At 39.5% G+C, this 21,319-nt stretch overlaps 1 long non-coding RNA gene and 1 pseudogene across 1 annotated transcript in view; one reads left to right on the forward strand and one right to left on the reverse strand.

Moving 5' to 3' along the window:
• Positions 1 to 21,319, reverse strand: part of LOC138397198 (uncharacterized) — a 77,056-nt gene that overhangs the window by 30,186 nt on the left and 25,551 nt on the right. Inside the window, exon 2 of the long non-coding RNA XR_011235756.1 lies at positions 9,281 to 9,415. This is a non-coding gene — a long non-coding RNA (uncharacterized lncRNA). The remainder of the gene's footprint in view (positions 1 to 9,280; positions 9,416 to 21,319) is intronic.
• LOC138380929 (RNA-binding protein 44-like) overlaps positions 1 to 21,319 on the forward strand; it is a 197,917-nt pseudogene that overhangs the window by 27,510 nt on the left and 149,088 nt on the right.

Here is a 21,319-nt window from a genome sequence, read left to right on the forward strand (position 1 = left end):
CATTGTGGAAAAACAGGGACTGGAGGAACAGGCAGGAAATCACAAGAGTGAAAACCCAGCCCAGAAGAGGGAAGAGCAGATGGACTCAAGAGACATTTGAGGGGACCATTCAGTCTAGCCTGAGAAGGAAAAAAATGAGTATGTTCTACTTTTTACCATTTCCCTATTCAAAAAGCACTCACTATTCCCCTCTACCTATGGATTAAAATGTCAATGCTAGCATTCTCAAGGCCTTCCTAGTCTGACCCTCCCTGCCTTTTTATCCACTTTTCCTTAAACCCCACAGTCCCTCTACTTGGACTCTCCTCTCTGCCGTGTCAAACCCTACACAACCACTGAGGCCTGACTAATTCCATGCCACCCACAGGGCCTTCCGAGCTCTCCTGGTGTCTCTCCCCTCAAACAAAGCCTCCAGTGTTGTAAATTAATAAACCCTCATCATGTGGTAATGACCCTCTCCTATTACTAGGTACTACTGTCTCATTCTTTAACAGCTGTTTACATTTCTATGTGCCTTGTCTGTATGTTTCCTTCACAGAACTGCAAAGAAATGTCAAGCACACGAAAACACCTAGACAACAATCCAAAGCAAGATGAATGTCAGAAGATTTTGGCATCCTGGAAAAAACTCACCATGGACTTTGGTTATTCAGAATTAGCTACTTCTTGTATAAGACTATCTTGTAAAATAAAATAGTAATGATAACAGTGGTAAAGTATACCTGCCAATCCACTTTCACAATAAGATATGTAAGAGAATAAATCAATATAGATTGATGTTGAGCCTAAGAATACTGAGTTATAGAAATGCTGCCTGTATTTCTGGAGACAAGATTTGATTTCAGAAGTCAAATAAGGCTTTGCCTTAAAGAAAAAAATAAATGTGTTAGTTGAAAAGCTGCCTCCTCTCAGGAGGGCATCTCGCTGGTCAGTAGAAGCTGCACTTCAAAGAGACAGCTGTAAACTGGGCCTTTGGTTCTCACCTGTTTTGAAAGACAAGGCATGCCTTTTCCTTAGAACCAAAAGGTTGCCGGAGCTGACAGGTAGACCCCCAGAGATGAGAGCTGATCATATAGATATGCTAATGCCCAAGCCGGGCCCAGATGGTACCATGCGGTTCAAGTAATTAACACAAAGCACAGCTCATGTTGACTTCTGGGATGATCTCTGTCCCCAAGAACACAATCACCCGGAGCAAAGATGTCTCTGTTTGTTGCTAAAGTAATAGCCTTATCATAAAACTTACAAGTTTGCCCCAAGATGATTTTTTAACTCATTGTTCCCCTAGTTGGAGTTAGTTAAAGGATCTGTAGTAGCCTTTTAGGAGACTTTGACCCTAAAGCAAACTGCCTGTTAGTATGCAAATCCTGTTGCCTTTGGCAACGGGGAGCCTGTATGTACCCTATAAAATACCTGTGTGGAGTTTCAGTCAGGGATATATTTGATGCGGGTAAAAATATATCCATCCAGATACATTCCTTTATTTATTTATTTTCATAAACCTTTACTTTATAAACTATATCTTTGGCTCTGTGTATTATTATTGCCATTACTTTATCTTTTATTTCTGTTTCCTACCATATTTTTCATCCTTTGCGATGACCCCTGCCTGAGAGACCTGATCGGAACAAAGAGGAAAAAAAAACCTCTTTGTGGGGAGTGTAGCTAACTCTCCGCAGATTGAAAGGAGAATACAATGAGTAATTCCAAGAAGAATCCTTGGAATTACATAAGCAGCATAATAACTGGTAGTTTTTCAAACTAACTTATTTACAAAGAAGTAACTTAGGAATGGCCATTCTCCTCCTCTCTAATAATTCTAAGACAGAGAGACATAGCAAACTTTAACTTAAATAAACTGTTCCTGGAAATTGGGCTTCAACGAGTTAAATTATAATACATATAAAAAGAAATAATATGCACCTAGTTGCAACTTCAAAGTCAACATACACACGAAGAGGACTTACAGTTTGGGCTTATATATATCTGTAGTGACAGGAAGAACTCCAGGAGAACTCAGAAATTTCAATGCCAAACATGTCACAAGAGGTCAGAGGTCACATTTTTCTAACTGGGGTTTGACCCTAAAGTAAGCAATACACGTAATTAACTGATGCCTTATTCTGAAACATTAACTTGAATGGGACTAGTCTACCAATCCACTGTTAGTCTAATCATGCTAGTCACAATGTGATCACCTCTAGAAACAAAGTCAAAGTTACTCAAGACAGAAAGGAAACATACAGGTTGACTATTTTGATTGCTTTTTCCCAGTAGTCAATAAAAAATAAGTTAACCTCCCCAATCACACTGCCTAGGTAATAATGCCAGTAGAGACTAGTAAAAAATCCATATCTGTTTCAAAAGCATGTCTTTAAACTATAACTATTACTTAAAATAATTATAAACTTCTAATGCCATGTTATAACTACCCAAATTAGATGTGCATAATTTGTTTGGATTAAAGAAGAAAAGAAAGTGATATATGTAACTTGATTTTATTGGACATTAAACTATACATGGTATTTAGGGAAATAACATGACAATGAGTTATGAATCATTAGGAATCTGCATGATTGAAGGATTAAATTTCACTTGTTACTGATTTTTTGTTATAGGATTCTTCACCCTTTATATCTTGATTAGAAATCTGTAAAACAAGGGCTAACATCATCTTAAGCATAAAAATATTTTGTAAATATTTAATAGAAATGTTAAGTAACTGAGTATTTCAAAGCTTTAATGACACCTATCCAAAGTACATAAAAGTGATGAATTCATGTGACAACTATAGTGTTACAGACATTTAAACTGAAAAGAGGATTACTATTACCTATGCGTATCTTCATACAACCCTCAACTGACTACCATATTTCCTTTTTTAATGATAAAATGACTCAACTGTTTCAATTTTATGATGATAAACATTAGAAGACATCCTTCCATTTCTAGAAATGTAAAATGTTTTTACTGAGAGGCCAAAATTCGTGCTTATTTAGTTCCCAAGTGAAGTCATCTATAGAATTTATGTTATCATTAATTTATAAACATGAGCTTTAAACCAGAGGGACAGCTTCACCATTAATCAAAACATCAGACTTTATCCCAGATATGTATTTTGAGCTCAGATTGATCTTTTCAGTAAAAATACTTTCCATAGCAAAATAATAAAACCTGTGAAAGAAGTTTCCCTTAGGTATATTTTTTTAAAGATTTGAATTATTGAATAAATCTCAGCAGTGATTCTGTAACTTACAGCACCTTTCCTACTTTCTTGGATACACTAGCAGTTCTTTTAAACAAGGAAAATTAAAAGAAAGTGGTAAAAAGGACTCAGAACACTCTTTCCTGGGGAGGTGTCATGGACAGGTACTGCTATGAACTCTGAATGGTGGATATCATCACACTTAGGTGGAATAAACATCTAGAATGAACACAGATACATACTCCTATTTTGTTATTGAGATAAAAAGATTATTATTAGTTGCTAAGAGTTCAATCAATTATGAGGATCTGAGGCTTAACTGCTTTAAAAGGCCACAAATTCTACTCGTGGAATTTCCTTTTAAAATTGCAACGTCAGTCTTACTACATTAAGGATCCTGTATTTGATGGTGATATTGCTGTGGATTCTGTGGTGTCTAGCGTTATATACAAACATGAAGAACATGCCTTGGGTTTGTTTCTGCTAAAAGGGATTTTTATTTTATTGCTTTTAGCTCTGCTTTTGAACTTCAGAAAATATCCAGTGCCTTTAGCAACAACTTTTTTTTTTTCTTTTTTTTTGAGACAGAGTCTTGCTCTGTTGCCTGGGCTAGAGTGAGTGCCATGGCATCAGCCTAGCTCACAGCAACCTCAAACTCCTGGGCTTAAGCGATCCTACTGCCTCAGCCTCCCCAGTAGCTGGGACTACAGGCATGCGCCACCATGCCCGGCTAATTTTTTTCTATACATATTTTTAGTTGGCCAGATCATTTCTTTCTATTTTTAGTAGAGATGGGGTCTCGCTCTTGCTCAGGCTGGTCTCGAACTCCTGACCTCAAGTGATCCACCCGCCTCGGCCTCCCAGAGTGCTAAACAACTTTTTTTTTTTTTTTAAAGAAAAATCACAAGATTGTTGTCAGCTGGGAAGATGGTGGAGGTAACAGTTTTAAACTCACCCCCAAACCTCCTAGACAGAGTTACTGGAAGAGTAGCAAACAAAACAAAGCAAAAGACCCTGGGATAACATATACAGTACCAAAAAAATTAAGCCATAAGGAGTCCTGTGAATCCCAAAATTTGAGCAGTCAGGACAAATCTGCAAGAGCTACAGTTGCAATCGGTACTGACAGCTACAGAGGACAAGGAGGGACACGACGGGGAATCTAGGGGAGCTGAGCACAGGAGGACCAAACTCGCAGCTGCAATGGACGGGGTGAGACACCCTCACGTGAGACGATCCACAGTAACGCACGGATCCATGGCAAAGTCCCAAGGAGCTGGAGCACGACAGCCCTCTGACACTCAAAATTAGGCAAAGCTCCCTTCCATGACAAAGCCCCATATCATAGAGAAGTGTGAGGAATTAAAGTATCAAATACTACTGGAGTCAGTTAAAAAGACCTTTAGTATAAGAAAGGGTGGTTCAAGGAAAAATGGGGGAAAGAGAGAAAAACCTAGGAAATCTCAAGAAATATGAGGCCATATTTTTAGCACTTCATAAAACTGGCATAAGAAGAGCATTAGAGCCATGAATCTAGTAAAAGGATACAGACCCACTTCTCCCTGCTACAAGTTTGGGAAAACAGATTTTCACACCAGAATGACAACAGGAAGGACTGCGGCTCACAGGACAGAGTGACACCCTTATGATGAAAGCGTGTCAGAAAGATATGCCTGTAAAACAGAAGAAAACCAGGGTCCACTGTTTCAAGAAATGAGAAAAGACATTAAGAAAATGATATAATAGGAAAGCTGTAAATCAGAATTAGAAAAACTCAGGAATGAGTTAAACATTTGAAGTAAATGGAAAAGAAATCACTTCAAATGTGAAGTCTAAACTAGAAGCTACACAAGAGTGATTATACAGCAGATAATAACAGATAAACAGAAGTTGCAAAGAATGAAAAAATTAAAAATCAAAAAGAAAAAAGATGAAAAGAATTCAATTGAAAATTACAAGCACAGAAGACAGGAAGAGAAGACTAAACACACTAAGACAGGCCTCAAATAATAAAAACTAAATATATATAATAGTAATATAATCATAACTATCTATAATTTTAAGTTTCTTATTCTCAGATAGCTGTGTATATAATGTTGCATAAAACAGTGACTAATTATATGATATTCTAAAACTTTATTGTACATGATATCCACGATTCTCACCATGTCAGAGGAGAGGTAAGATTTTAGATAGAAGAGATACATAAAACCCAGTAGCCATAAATTTGAATGGAAAATATCAGTATGAATTAATGAGGTGTTTTTATCTTTTAAAAGTCTATTGATTTCCTAACTCTGTCCATTCCAAGGCCTACAGAGACAACACAGTAGCAACACGGAGTGGCCAGAAAGTACTGTTGAAATACAATTTCAAACTAAAAGAAACCGGAGCCCCTGGAAGAAACTAGTGGTTTAGGACGTGTACAAAATGGGACTTAAACCTTGTCACCCGAGAAAGCAGCAACGAACTTCAGGAGCCAACACAGAGGCTCCCTCCCGCTGGTCAAAGATGGGAAAACCTCAGCATCAGTAAGGGTTTTGTCAAAAACAGACTCAAGTATCTCAAGTGTATTTAAGTCCATGGATTGCAAATGACAACTAAAAGAAAAAACCTAGCTGGTTACCACTGAGGGATGCTATTTTGAAAACTGATAAATACATAAAGAGAAGGATAAACACTTCTCCTACTTTTCCCATGTGAACCATACCACAGCGTGACCAAATAGCAGATAATGGGAAGCCTATGTCCTTACAGAAGCATTCTAGTTAGCAAAGGAAAGATAAAATTAGATTACCACCATTTTGCAATTCTAATGAATTACTGGATCTAGCATCAATAGCTACATATACCACAAAACGAGACGACTGACACATGTGCCTCCTGAAAACACAACTCTCCGCAGCCTGTGCAGCAGCCTCGACCCACCCACAGCCCCTGGACCAACCATCAATTTCCAGGAAATACAGAGGACTGAGCAGCAGGTCAAACTGGACCACAGGGCTGCGATCCTCGAAAGCCAGACTGCGAGAAACCAAATGACCCAGTTTCCCCAATCAATAAATCCCAAATGAAAGCCACAACAAAAAAGATGAATGAGAAATCCATGGATCAAAAGAACAGAAACAAGCAGAACGAAGCCATTATACCAAAGTAAACGATAATGTTTAGGATGCAGGATGCAGGACTGCCTAAGAGGCGGTCACACCAAACCCCATAACTTTGAATGCATGACTCAAACTATGTAGCTTTCAATTTTTTTTTATAATGGAGTCACCAGTCAAAATAAAGAGCGAAACTTAATGACAACATATGCAATCCTAACAATAATTCTTCTGCAGCCTTCTGTAACTTCAGCCATTTCTAAAGTTTAAAAGTCACCTCTATGTTCAGACTTAACTGTAAATAAGCAGAACAACTTGACTTAAAATGAATCCAAGGCTTGAAAGTACAGAATAGGAATATCAGGCTTTACAGCAAAAGATTGGACTTCCTGTCCTCGTCCCTTGCCACTTCCTAACTGACCTCAGGCAAGCGCAGCAGGCAAGAAGCAAAGGCACTGGGTCAGGCAGTTCTCTGCACAGTCCCCCCTGGAGCCAACTGTCCAGCAGGGAGATAGTCACGACTGTGACTGATGCTGGGAAAGAAGCACAGAACGCTCAGACGTGAGCCACTGTGATGGGAGGAAATGCCGCACAGCTCTCAGAGGGGACGAGGCAGAGGACACACGGGGAACCCCTCCTGAGCACTTAACCTCGGGTTTGCTTCCTTTCTTTTCGTCCATCTTTATATGACACTAATAAAACTAAGACCATTTACTAGGTAAAATAAATTTATTGATATTTAATTTAGGAGCTATAGAACTCACAACATGAAGGAAGATAACCCTTGGCATCATTTAAGGCTACACTGATGAAGCAAGGAGAGAAAGGAACACTTACCGACAAGCCGCGATACAACAGGAGAAGGCGTGTGCAATCCTGTTTAACAACCTTTGCATCTTTTGCCACAGTTTAACTTGTGCGCACACAGGTGCTGTGATAATCCAACAGACCTCTGCACCCGGCACTGTGGGGTTAATTCTCTGACTCCCACAGGGCAGGTGGTCACAACCTAACAGCAACATTCACTAGGAGAGTCTGACAGCTTCCTAGGGAACATCCCTAGAGCTTCTAGAAGGATGCTACATGTGAGATCTAGAAAGATGCCACACGTGAGAAAAAGGAGTAGTGTGAAAAACTGAAATGGTTCGGTGAAGCTTACATGATTTTAATTTTTAAAAACGAATCCAAAGAACAATATTGCATTTCAGCAGCCTTCTGTGAGCAATTTTGATACACAAAAACTGTTTTGTTAAAAGTCTCAACCATAAGAAAATACTACTTTTAAGTCTTCAAGATTTTTTAAATGTTTGTATTATCAACATCACCTCTCTGTAATTTGTATTTAGCTACCACACCTCAAATTATTTGCTTTAATTAAAAATATAATAATTAAAACCACGTACTTTTTATTCTTATTTTTCATACAGTATTATTGTTCCTTCCACTAAGCTACAGGAGCTAAGAGTTGTGCATGGTCAGCTTTAAAGTATTCTGAGCGTGAGTGTAGAGTCAGAGCCACACAGAGCCTGAACCCTTTCTCTATCTTCTGTTCCTTCCCTTGCAGGTAATTTTATGATCTCCACCAGAATACAGGGAAGGGACAAAAATATATGTAATTCAATTTTGTTACTTATTAACAAAGGCCAAAAAAAAAGCATTTAAGTGAGCTTTTGTAAATTATCTGTTTTCCATTTTTACACATAGCATTTAAAGAATATGGAGATATAGGTATAAAGAAATTTTATCTAAATTAACAACAACAACAACAACAACAACGAAACCAACCTCCAAACATTTAAAAAGATAAATTTGGCTTTTGTTTTGTTTTGTTTTGACACAGAGTCTCACACTCTGTCCCCCGGGCTAGAGTGCCATGGTGTCAGCCTAGCTCACAGCAACTTCAAACTCCTGGGCTCAAGGAATCCTCCTGCCTCAGCCTCCAAAGTAGCTGGGACTACAGGCATGCGCCACCATGCCCGGCTAATTTTTCTGTATATATTTTTAGGTGTCCATATAATTTCTTTCTATTTTTAGTAGAGACGGGTCTCGCTCTTGCTCGGGCTGGTCTCAAACTCCTGAGCTCAAACAATCTGCCCACCTCGGCCTCCCAGAGTGCTAGGATAAATTTGGCTTTATTCCTTTAAAAATACTCAGAGAAACAAAATAAAACCAAGTTCTTATTTTAAGACATCCTTATAATTAGTATATAACAAGTAAATAGAAGAGTCATAAATTAGTTTGATTTTATTTTGTATCCTGAATCTTTGTCTACCACTATAAATAGCATTAGAAACCAGGGTGGGGAGGAACTTTCTTTTTAAAAACTGAGTGGTTTGTTTAATAATTTCTAAAATATAGAATGAAATTATTAAAAATTCTGTCAGTGGGCTATGACCTAATGCAATTTTGCTTTGTTTTGTTAAGAGGGTCTTTGAGGGGCTCTGTGGCCCCAGTTAGAGTACAATGCCATCATCATAGCTCACTGCAGCCTCCAACTCCTGGGCTAAGGTGATATCCTCCTGCCTCAGCCTCCCAAAGTGCTAGGATTACAAGCGTGAGCACACAGGCAAGATGTTATTTACTTACTGCACATACCATGCTTGCCCTGTATTACAATGAGTAACGAACAGTATACTATTTTTTGACAGCTTCACTACATAAAAGCAAATGATTAACTAAAAGGCATTTTAATAAAAGACCTAAAGAGTTAAAAATTCTGATAACTGCAAAACTATTATAAATAGTACATACTGATATTTTACTTATCTAATATTTATTTTATAAACACAAGTTGCTTGTGTATGTTTCTGTATTTGTTTTTCTAACAACTATATACTCCTGCAAGGTAAGTGACTTCAGTCCTTTGTAATGTATGTTGATTAGCATAATAAAGTATTTTTGGACTTTCCCCCCAAGGTCTCACATGAAATTTTACAGGGATTTTTTTGTTTGTTTGTTTAAATATACTTACTTTGTAATACGGTCAATGTTGGCAATTTGCTTCTGGTTCCGTGTAATCTCAATGGCTGCCCAAAGATGCTGGATAGCTTTTGTATCCGCCTGTCATCTTTTTGTTAAACGTGCCATGACCTGTTTACTTCTTTAGCTGTAGTAAGACATAAAAACATAAGGGAAAAAAACATTACAAATTAAATTATTATCAACACAAGTGAGTAACATCATCAGTGCCTCTTGACTACTGATCATACCAAGGTAGCAGGTAGCACTGCCAACTTTCTGCCTCATTCCCTACCATCCACCTCAGCACCTTCTTCATACAAGTTACAATTTGCTTCATTACTTCATAAAAAGTGAGAGTCTAAAAACGAAAGGGTTAAGGTTTTCCCAAAGAGGACAAGTGGCTACCTTATGCCAACATGTTTTATTAAATAAATTTAAGTTTTATTCTAATGCACAGAAATATTACAAGACAAAATTTCATTTATCAATAATGCATTGTTTGTAATTTGATCAATATAAAATGGAATTTAAATGCCCTAATTGTTTGTACTTTGGTTTATTATAATCATGGCTTAAAAAGTCCAATTCTGTATGCATATATTGATAAATGGAAGCATTTCAATAAAATAAAACCATGAACAGAAAATGCAAAAAGTATTAATAGTTACTTCTGGGGTAAGATGGGAAAAGCTGGCAAACAGGATACCAGAAGGCCACAAATTATCAGGAACAATCATATTCTTGAATAGATGTTAATTTCAGGGGTATTTATTACATTATTAAGAAGCAACATTGCTATTTTATTCAAATTTCAGTATTCTGGAGTAACTGAAGAAAATAGCCACCCGACATCCAGATGATTTTCCACCTGTGCCTGGCAAGACTGGGGAAAACCCTGGGGCCACAGCTTGGGTGTCTGGTGACTGTGGATTTTACAAAAAGGGCCTCTCCTGACTCAGCTTGGAGGGACACATCTGTTAGGAACAGAGTGAGCCTATGAAACCTTCACCACGAACTTTGTGTTAGATCATGAATCCCAGCATTTGGCAACAACTGAAACATATCTCTAAATCTTACGGATTATAATGCTAAGTTTAAAATCTAGGCCTTAAAAATACACTACACGTTAAAGCTTCTGGGATTCCTAAAATCTCCTTGCCTGGACCTTTCCTGTCCTGTAAGGGAAGAGAATGAGCGAGGGAAGCTCATTCTCGGCACTTCACTGTGCTGCGTGATTGCCAACTGAGCCCTGTGAATCTCCTCTTTCTCCACCTCCACACTTCTTTTCACAGCCCCCTCAGTTCTCTCTTTCCTTGACAAACCCAAGTAAACCCCGCAGTTGCTATCAAAGCTTATCCTGAGAAGACTCACTTCCAGTTAGTCTGGGGTCAGTGGGGCTCCTAGAATGAGATGGTTTTCAGAATTACACTACCGACAGAATACATTGTGAACATGTTTTAAAAGGTATTCTTGAATATCCTACTTCTTCACACTTTTACTTATAATAGTTCCAGACTTTGCTCCAAGAAAATAAATAAAAAATAATGCCAGTATTCAAATTTAAAGAAAACTTAAGGAAAATCAGTTGGTTCTGTACAAACTTAGACGTAAAACTAAAAGATAATAAAAATTACAATTAAGAAACACTTCTGTTTTAGAGTAATCACTTTAAGATGAAAGAAACTTTAAGATGAAAGAAGACAGAAACTTCTCAGTTTAAGTGCACTCATAGAGGGGTGCCAACTTTCAGGATCTGATCAGCTGTACAGCAGGAATTCAGTGGTAAGAACATATGTTAGAAAGTGACATCTAATGGTGAACTGTAATAATACAACTTAACCCTGTGAGATTATACAAAGACTCAGACAAAACAACAAAATTTCAGTCATTCTTACACACTTGAAAAAATACATAGTTGCCCACTTTGTGTAAAGCACTGTGCTAAACATAAGGAAGTATTTAAAAATGAATAAATAATGGCCAGGCATGGCATGCCTGTAAACCTAGCACTTTGGGAGGCCGAGGCAGGAAGATTGCTTGAGGCCAGCAGTTCAAGACCAGCCCGAGCAAAAGCAAGACCTCATCTCTATAAAAATTAGGAAAAAAAAAAATTATAGCCAAGTATGGTGGCACATGCTTGTAGTCCCAGGTACTCAGGAGGCTGAGGCAGGAGGATCACTTGAGCCCAGAAATTTGAGGTTGCTTTGAATTGTAATGACACCACTGCACTTTAGAATAGGTGACTGAATGAGATCTTGTCTAAAAAAAAAAAAAAAGGTAAAAAATACTGATGCTTGCCAAAAAATAACCTAAAACCAGTAGAGAAAATTTGGCATATGCATGGAACTATGAATTGTATGGTAATATATGACATATAAATTGTCCACAATATGAAAATTCGGATGGCGAGACATTAATTCTAGCTTCAGTAAAAATTAAGCAGAAAGAAAGAGATGTCTACTGCAAAATGGTAAATATATGGAAAAATATAAGAGCCAATCTTTTCCTTTGTTAATTTCTTTTTTTTTTTTTTTTTTTTTTGAGACAGAGTCTCACTCTGTTGCCCAGGCTAGAGTGAGTGCCGTGGCGTCAGCCTGGCTCACAGCAACCTCAAACTCCTGAGCTCAAGCGATCCTCCTGTCTCAGCCTCCCGAGTAGCTGGGACTACAGGCATGCGCCACCATGCCCGGCTAATTTTTTTTTCTATATATATTTTTAGCTGTCCATATAATTTCTTTCTATTTTTAGTAGAGGTGGGGTCTCGCTCTTGCTCAGGCTGGTCTCGAACTCCTGAGCTCAAATGATCCGCCCACCTCGGCCTCCCAGAGTGCTAGGATTACAGGCGTGAGCCACCGCGCCCGGCCTGTTAATTTCTTTAAAAGATAATTGGCTGCTTAAAGCAAAGATAAAAATAATTGATAGGTGTCATTAGGTTTATAATGCATGTGGAAGTAAAATACATGAGAACCACAGCAAACAGATGGGAAAGGGGGAATAAACAGAATGATACTATTGCAAATCTCTTACATTTTTTGTGAAGTGGTATTACGTTACAATGTTATATATTATATATTGTAAATGAATTATATTAATTCATGGGAGACTATGGTACATTAAGCATGCATATTGTAATTTCTAGAACACTAAGGAATAATACAAATAGGTATAGCTAATATATAATGAAACTTGTAAGTTTTTTCAAAATACACATATATAAAATTATAAATAATTTATTCAGAACTATCAAATATGAAGCAGCAAAGCTAACATTTGTAAATAATATTAAAATAGGAAACACAACTATTTATAGAATATAACAAGCAGAAGAACACAGTGGGAACCAAGTGGCAAAAACTCTAAAAGTGACGTCACATATTTCTAGAAATGATTAAAATCGAGATTAAAGAATGAGGCAATGCTACACACCTCAGGAAAAGAGATGCAATGTTAAAATCAAAGATTTGTGAGCTCTGCCTGAACCGAGACACAGACAGCAGGTACACCTCGCAATACAGGTGCCCTGTGGGGAGGGTCATTCGCACTAGAAGCCCAAGTAGGGAGCAAAAGCGACAGGGCCAGGAGGTGGAGGAGGAGAAGAGCGACTTTTTCACCGCTGCCTTCGCGGGAACGAGCGTCCGTGGAAGCTTCTGGAGGGCGGGGAGTCGGCCCCCGGCTGGGGGAGGCAGCCTCTGGGCTCCGGGGCTGCAGAAACTTCTCAAGGACGCGGTTTTGTTCCCGGCCGCCTGCGACCTGCGCGGGGACAGGAGACCTGGCGCGGTGCGGGCGGCCCTGGCTGAGCGGCGGGAGCTGCAGCCCGAGGAGGTTTCGCTTCCCAGAACCGGAGCCGGACGGAGCTTCCGCGGCGCAGTGGACGCGGCTCCCGGCCCCGGCGGCCCTCGGAGGGGGACGGAGGCTGCGGCTCCAGCTGGGGCTGCGGCTTCTCCCACCGGAGTCCCGAGTCCCGGGGACGAGGCCGAGGAGCCGCCCGCGCGAGCCCGTCTGCCCGACCCGAGCGATGCGCGGTCGAGCCGTGGGGATCCCAGCACCCTGCGCCGACCAAGGCCCGCGGCTGCCGGCTGCTCTGCGGCCCCGGTTCCGCCTCCGTGTCCCTGGAGGACCGCAGAGACTGCGTGCTGGCCGTGGCTGCGACAGCTCCCCATCACAGCACGGGAGACACCCGCGTCTTCCTGCAGGCGGGCAGCAGGGCCATCGCGGGGGCCGCAGTGGGACCCAGTTCGCCCCTTCCACCTGGACCTACCCGGGGATGGACAGAGACCTCGAGGGCTCTGGTTTACACAGGAGCAGAAATCACTGGAACGACGCTGACGATTTCACTGGCTGGCCCGGGATGTGGCCTCCCCAACCCGGAGTGTCCTTCCTGAAGACGAGCCGAAGGTCCAGCGGGACTAAGCAGTTGCCACTCTGTTCTTCACTCCTGCCACACGCTTTCCATGTGGGACTGGCTCCAGCGAATGGGGCCCCAAGTTACCTACTGTTGTCACACTGTACACGTATTCAGTATTTTAAGGCTTGAGATTGTGACAGGCTCCGAATTGTGATTTACATTAAATTCATGACAGGTAAAAAAAAAAAAAAAAAAGCCCAAGTAGAACATGACAAAGAACGCAAGAGAAAGACAAATCCAAGCGAGGTGAATACAATGAAGTTTGGGGCATACTATAAAAGTATCCAAAACAGCTTGACCTATTGAGACAAGATCTCTTTAAAGTATAACCACTGACATTCTTCTTACAAAATCTAAATTTATTCATTGATTTAACATATAATTCACATTCGCCTGTGACAACACCAGGAGCTCTTCGACGCTCTAAGGATACAGCAATAAGCAAAGAGACAAAAATCCTTCTCTAATCTAGTAAATATGATTAATGACGTGACTAGATACAAGAAAAGAATTGTAATTTGGGTGTTCACCAATCAAAAGAAAATTAGATCCTATGTGTAGACAGTTGATCATTTAAGGTCCTTGTTGATGCGGCCAAACCAACTTTTCAGCCCCTCCTTACCTGGATGTGTATGCTATCACTATTAAACTGTACTATTCACATTCCCAAATATGCCCCCAAACCTCACACCTCTAGCCCTTTGTTTATGCAGTTCTCTCTTCTGGAATGTTCTCCCCTGCCCCATTACTAATTAGTAAAAACTGTCCTTTCTAGGACTTACTCTAATCCAATCTTCCCTGACCAAAGTAAATCAAACTCAATTGTCTTTTGTATTCTAACAGTAATTTGTTTATATCTCGCTCACAAATTTATTGCCTGTACACATAACTACATATTCCTCAAAAGAATTCCTTTAATTCAACTAAGACAAGACATGTCGTTTATTTTTACAGCTAATGTCTTTCAAGGTGCCTAGCACAGGTTTCAACATGTTAAATCTGCAATACAAAATTTTTAAACTCAACTTTTTCAGCTGTTATGTAAACAACAAGATCCTAGAGTAAGCCTTCATTTCTGTTTTACCAAAGACTGAGACATCAAAAAGGAAGACCAAGACGGGAAGACTTGCAGAGATCATTGCTATAGTCCTCAATCTTTTTTCTGCTCAAATGCATTTGAGGAATACAACAGACTCCTTTCAGTAAAAGTAGCTCGTGACCCTCAAAAATAAAAACCAGAAAACTTGTGAGTAACTTTGATGAGGCCCCAGGCGACACTGACACTCTCCACCCTACACACGCAGGCTCACCGCAGCCCCTCGGTCACAGCAGCGTCGTATTTTGCACCCACACCAGCTTTACACAAACAGCAGGGAAAAGAGGAGAGAAAAGGAGAAAGCAAGTCAGGAAAACCTTTAAAATGGGCAAAATTGAACAATCTGCTTGGGGATATACATGTATGTGAAAATTGCTTTAATGCAAGAGAATGATAAACACAACAGGCAGGAGAGCAGCGAGGGGACAGAGAGGGGACAGGGAGGAGCCAGGGAAGCCACATGTGAATTCACACCATCAAACAGGTTCTGAGTTTTACTTGCAATGGGTTGAAGTTTTTGCTTTATGTTGCATAAAATGAATATAAAAATATTTTCAAACATTTGCATCAAATATTACATAAAATTAAAAAATTAATCCCATTTGTTTTGGATGTACATTTCATTGTTACTTCGGTAAGTCTGAACTTTCCCCAAAAGTCTACTAGCAATTTTAAATTATTTTTCATTCCTCATCTATTCATACCATTTTCCCATTTATGTGTTAATTTCTCATATATTAACATTACTCATACTTTTCTCTCTTTGCCTCTTAAGAAACATTAAATAAAATTATACTGAAATCTAGCTATGTATCACTGTGAGTCTTGCAGTCGGGTACTGTCAGTCCTCCAACTTCGTTATTCTTCAAAATTATGTGGACTAGTCTAGGTCTTCTGCCTCTGCATATAAACTTTAGAATCATTTTTTTTTTTTGCATCCACTTATTCCTTCTTGAATGGTCTTCCATTCTTCAGGAAGATCCAGGTTTCTAATCTATATAATTTTCCTCTGAAGAACTTCTTTTAAAATTTCTAATAAGGCAGGTAACTGGCAAGAAATTCCCTCAATTTTGTCTGTCTTATAAAGTCTGTATTTTTACTTTTTATGGAAGATATAGCTTTACTGGATACAGAATTCTAGGTGGGTGGATTTTTTTTCTTTCAATACGTTCAATATTTTCACTCCACTCTTCTTGCTTAGTTTCTGAGGAAAAAGACATAGTTCTTAACTTTGCTCCTTTCTAGGAAAGGTTTTTTAATTTTCTGACATTTGAATATCATATGCTTAGGTATTTTTGGCATTTATTCTGCTTGATGTTCTCTGAGCTTCCTGGATCATTGGTGTGGCATCGACATTAATTTGGTGAAATTCTCAGGCACTAGTGCTTCAAATATTGCTTCTGTTCCTTTCTTTCTTCACTTCCAGCATTCCCATTACACATACGTTACACCCTTTGTAGCTGCCCCACAGTTCTAGAATATTCTATTCTGGGTTTGGGTTCCCCCACGCCCAACTTTTTTCTCTTTGCTTTTCAGTTTTGAAAGTTTCCAACCGTCAAGCTGTGACAGTCTATCCTCAGCCCTGTCCTGTGAGCCCATGAAAGGCAGTGTACATTTTGCTATAGTGTTTTTTATCTCTAGCACTTCTTTTTGGTTTCTTCTTAGAATTTCTACCTCTATGCTTAGATCACAAATCTGACCTTGCATGTTGCTTATTTTTTGCCTTAAAGTCCTTACCATTTTAATCATGGCCTTTAATAATTCCTGGTCTGATTATTCCAACATTTCTGCCATATCTGACTCTAATTCTTGTGGTTGTTTAGTCCCTTCAAACAATTTTTTACCTTTCAGTAGGCCTTGCACTTCTTTGTTGAAAGGCAAACATGAGGTATTGGGTACACAGGCCTTCAGTAATGCAGTGTGAGGTGGGGGAGGGAGGCATTCCCAGCCCTGTCATCAGACTGCAGTCTTTGGTGAGCCTGTGCCCTGCACTGCGAACTTCACTGGTGCTTCACAGTCCCCCCTTGGGTGGGGCAGGACGGCTGGAGTAGGCTGAAGTTGTTTATTTCCCTTTCCCCCAGTAGAATGATAGAGGGGGCTGGAGTTGGGTACTTCCCTTCCCCTAGGTAGGTTAGGGTCTGCTAGAATCACCTCTCCAGAGGGGAGGCCTCGTGAAGAACAGAGTGCTCCAGCATCTATCAGAACGGTCCATCTCTCCTTTCTCATGTGAGAAGCACAAAGGGGATTTTCTCCAGTGTTCACTGTGAGGTCCTGGCTGAGCTCGTGGAGGTAAAACTCAGCAATGCATGGAGGCCCTCCCCTGTGACTCAGTCCCTCTGGAGTCTGTAACTCTGAGTTGTCCACATAGAATGTCCAGCAACTCACCAGTTACAGCTCAGGTTTTCCAGCCCCAGCACTGGTTCCAGCAGAGGTTTCTGCTTGCAGGCCTCTGCTGTGAGGAGCTGGGATTCTTTGTATCTGCCTGTCTCTTCATTTTTGGTGCAGCAGTTTGTCCTGTGGTCTGACTCCTCTAAAAGAGATAAGAGTTGGGTTTTCTTGACTGTTCAGCTTTCCAGTTGTTGTTAGGATGGAGTGGGGACTTGGGAGCTGCTGAAATGCCAGACTGGAAGCCACGAAATTACTTTTTTATATGACATTAAATGAGAATATGCAGTGTTTTCCCAAAGAGGCAACAACTGAAGTAGCATGATTTACTGAAAGATTTCCTTCTTCTCCAACAAAATGTGATACATTCCTAATCGTATATTAAACTCTTTTTTATTTAGAGACAGGGTCTCACTATGTTGCCCAAGCTGGACTCGAACTCCTAGGCTCAAGTCGTCCTCCCACCTCATGCTTCGGAGCAACGGGGACTACAGGTGTGCACCACTGCCCAGCATCGTAATTAAATTCTTATCAATGCTGGCATTACTTTCTTTGATCTGTTTGGTCTCTTATTAGTACCCCATAATTTATTACAACTTGCATATCCAAGCTACATATTTAAAAGCTACAATTATAATTCCATGTTTTCATTCATTCCTATATAATTATCGTATATGTATTATCTGCCCAGCAATATTGTCAGTGTTTTAAAGCATGCCATGCTTTCAACATTCTTTATGTCCCTAATAATTTTTACCATTAAATAGACACTAAATAAACACTCACCAATTGAATACTCTCCCCAACCAACCCTGAGATAGTAATGAGCGGGTGGCTGCCGGCGGCCGGGGCAGGGGAGGGCGAGCTCCTGCTTAGTGGGTGCAGAGCTCCAGGGTTACCAAACAGCAGCGCCACTGAGGTGGATGGTGGTGAGAACTGCGCATTATAGATGATGTAAATACCCTCAACTGTACACTTCAAATAATTAAAATAATAAATTTTGTTACATGTATTTTACCACAATAAAACTAACTGAAAGAAAAAATAAAGGGAGGAGAAATAAAGTTAGTTCTTAACAATAAGAGCCGGTAACCAGCCATTTTTTAAGAAGAATAACTATCAATAACACTTCCCCAAGAACCTCCAAGCAGTCAGTGTGGCAAGCACTGAATGTGGACAGTTAGCAGAGTACTTAAATTAGACTTCCTGGTGGGTTTTTGTTTATTTATTTATTTTGGCATCAAAGTACATTAGATTAAGAACAGGAAATAACACTATGCAATTTATTGATCAAGGTTCCTGATAGCAAAACAGATCATTTTGAATACTTTATTCGGTTTTATAAAATGTTTTAATTATTTTTTTAAACTAGTAAAGCAAAAGTTTGTTTCCAGGCTTTTGGATATGACAGAATAGCAGTTTATAAAACAAAATGATGGGTGGGGAAATTGTTGATCTTTCATTTCTTAAACAGCTACATTGAAGCATAATGCACACTCCATGCAATTTAACTATTTGAAGTATACAATTTAGTACTTGTTATATATAACATTTTTAATTTTTTTAGAAGTGTAAAACAGCATATTTTTTATTGACTACAAATATATCTGCCTCATTTAACTGCATAGTATTCCATTGAATTAATATACCATTATTTATTAAGAATAAGCATCCAAAAAGTATTCATTGGAAGGAAGGAAGGAGATGCTGAGTTGCCACTCATGACAATGTCCACCAGATTCTCTGATCCAGATTCCTGGAGGTGGCTATGAAACAGGCCCTCCCCATCTGGCCTATTACATCACTGGAAGGAGTTGTCATTCATGCAATCAGAAAGAAAGTAGCCAAAAAGCTAACACTGAAGTGCAGTTTGTCCATCTAGTGGACTGTCTTGCCTAACCAGTTATCTTGGACAATATCTTTAACTGTTTTGGGGTAAACTCAAGTAATACCAAATTTAAAAGGGTCTTCTAAAAAATTAAATGAAGTAAGAGAATTCCTGTAGCCTCTCCGAAAAGTTAGTTCTGTTTCCAGCTGCCTGCAAGTTAAATTGAGAGAATAATGTTTCATTGCCATATTTGTCACTATGTGCAATTAAGTCAAACCTAGATTGGAAAACAAAAAAAACAATAGCTGGACTGGAGAAGAAGTCTCAGCCGCCACAGCTGAGTTGGCAGTGCCAAAGAGGAGGAGACGGGCATATGCTCAGGCGATTGGTTACATGTAAAAGGACTAAGCAGGCCTGGTGCAGTGGCTCACACCTGTAATCCTAGCACTCTGGGAGGCCGAGGTGGACAGATAGTTTGAGCTCAGCATTTCGAGACCAGGCTGAGCAAGAGCGAGACCCCGCCTCTACTAAAAATAGAAAGAAATTATATGGACAGCTAAAAATATATATAGAAAAATTAGCCAGGCATGGTGGCACATGCCTGTAGTCCCAGCTACTCGGGAGGCTGACACAGGAGGATGGGTTGAGCCCAGGAGTTTGAGGTTGCTGTGAGCTAGGCTGACACCATGGCACTCTAGCCTGGGCAACAGAGCAATACTCTGACTCAAAAAAAAAAAAAAAAAAAAAAGACAGAAAAAAAAAACGACTAAGCAAATATGTCAATACATTGAGTGCCTACCCTCTCTCTCAGGGAAGGCAGGTACAAATATAAAAGGGGGAAAGACTAAAATTAGAAACATCTAAGATTGGATTGTAATTGGAACTATCAGTAAAAACTCCTGGTTTCTGATTAATAGATGATAGATAGAAAAACATCTATCTGTGTATAGACATAGATACATACATAGTCAGGCCTCTATCTGTGGCCTCTGCATCCATGGATTCAACCAATTGTAGATCAAAAATATTTGAGAAAAAAATTGTATCTGTACTGGACATGTACAGACTTTCTTCTCTTGTCATTATTCCCTAAACCATGTAACAACTATTTGCATAGCGTTTACATTACATTAGGTATTATATAGGTCTTATAAGTAATCTAGATATGATTTAAAGTATATAAGAGGATGTGCATAGGTTATATGCAAATACTACACCATTTTATATCAGGGACTTGAGCATCCATGGATTTTGGTACCTGTAGGAGGTCCTGGACCCAATCCCCCACTAAGGAACAAGGGACAACTGTATATGTATGTATGTATGTATGTATACATGCACACACATACATACATACACACATAAACACAAAGATGAGTATACCAGCAGCAATGAGCATGCCAGACATCCAGACTTTGGTTTCTAAATCCTATTCTCCTCAAAAGGAACCAGAGAAATGGCTAATTTCAGGGCTCAGGCAGGGAAAGTATTTAATAAGCCTAGAACATCATGTACCATAAAGTATGGAAATTCCCAAAAAATCATGGAGATATATCAAAATGACACTGGAGCCAACCAAGGGGCTCCCACTGGCTAAATCTGGGACAATTTGAACATCAAAGAAATGATATAATGAGAGCAATCGTTTATAAACCATTGAATAAAATAGGAACCTAGGAGCCCATACTGACATCAATTAATAGATAAACAAATGGGGGGTGGATACAGAGGCAGGAGAGCTTTCCCTTACAATAGAAGATCAACTAATAAATGTAGAAGGATGATGGAAGGGATGGTTACTATTTGGTAACCCTTATAATAATTGTTTTGGTCAAGGAGCAAAACTGGATACTAATATAAATGGGTGAAAGTGTGATCAGGAACAGGATTTTTACATAGTCTCAAAATATCTCCAGACAATATTTATCCAGTAACTTTCCATTGCAAAGTCTGGCAGACATCATCTTACCAAATGATAAAAGTAAATTTCATCAGCAATGGGACAAATCAACATCATGTGCCTTCTGATAGATGCATTGAGAAGAACACAGCATCACCTCTGTGGTATTCCTGCCAAAAACGCCTGTCCTGAGTACATTGGGGGTACAGTGGTGAGCACAGCTGCCTTTCAAAATGCATGTCCTAAATCCAGTCATGAGGAAACATCAGACAAACACAAACTGATGGACATTCGGCAAAGTAATTGGCCTGTCCTCTCCAAAATATCAAGGTCATGAAAGGAAGGAGAGACTCGGAACTGCTCCAGATAGAAGGAAACTAATGAGACATGACAGTGAAATGCAACGTGTGATCCTATATTGGATCCTGGATCTAT

This window comes from Eulemur rufifrons, chromosome 2 (genome assembly GCF_041146395.1).
Source record: "Eulemur rufifrons isolate Redbay chromosome 2, OSU_ERuf_1, whole genome shotgun sequence".
Taxonomy (NCBI): Eukaryota; Metazoa; Chordata; class Mammalia; order Primates; family Lemuridae; genus Eulemur; species Eulemur rufifrons.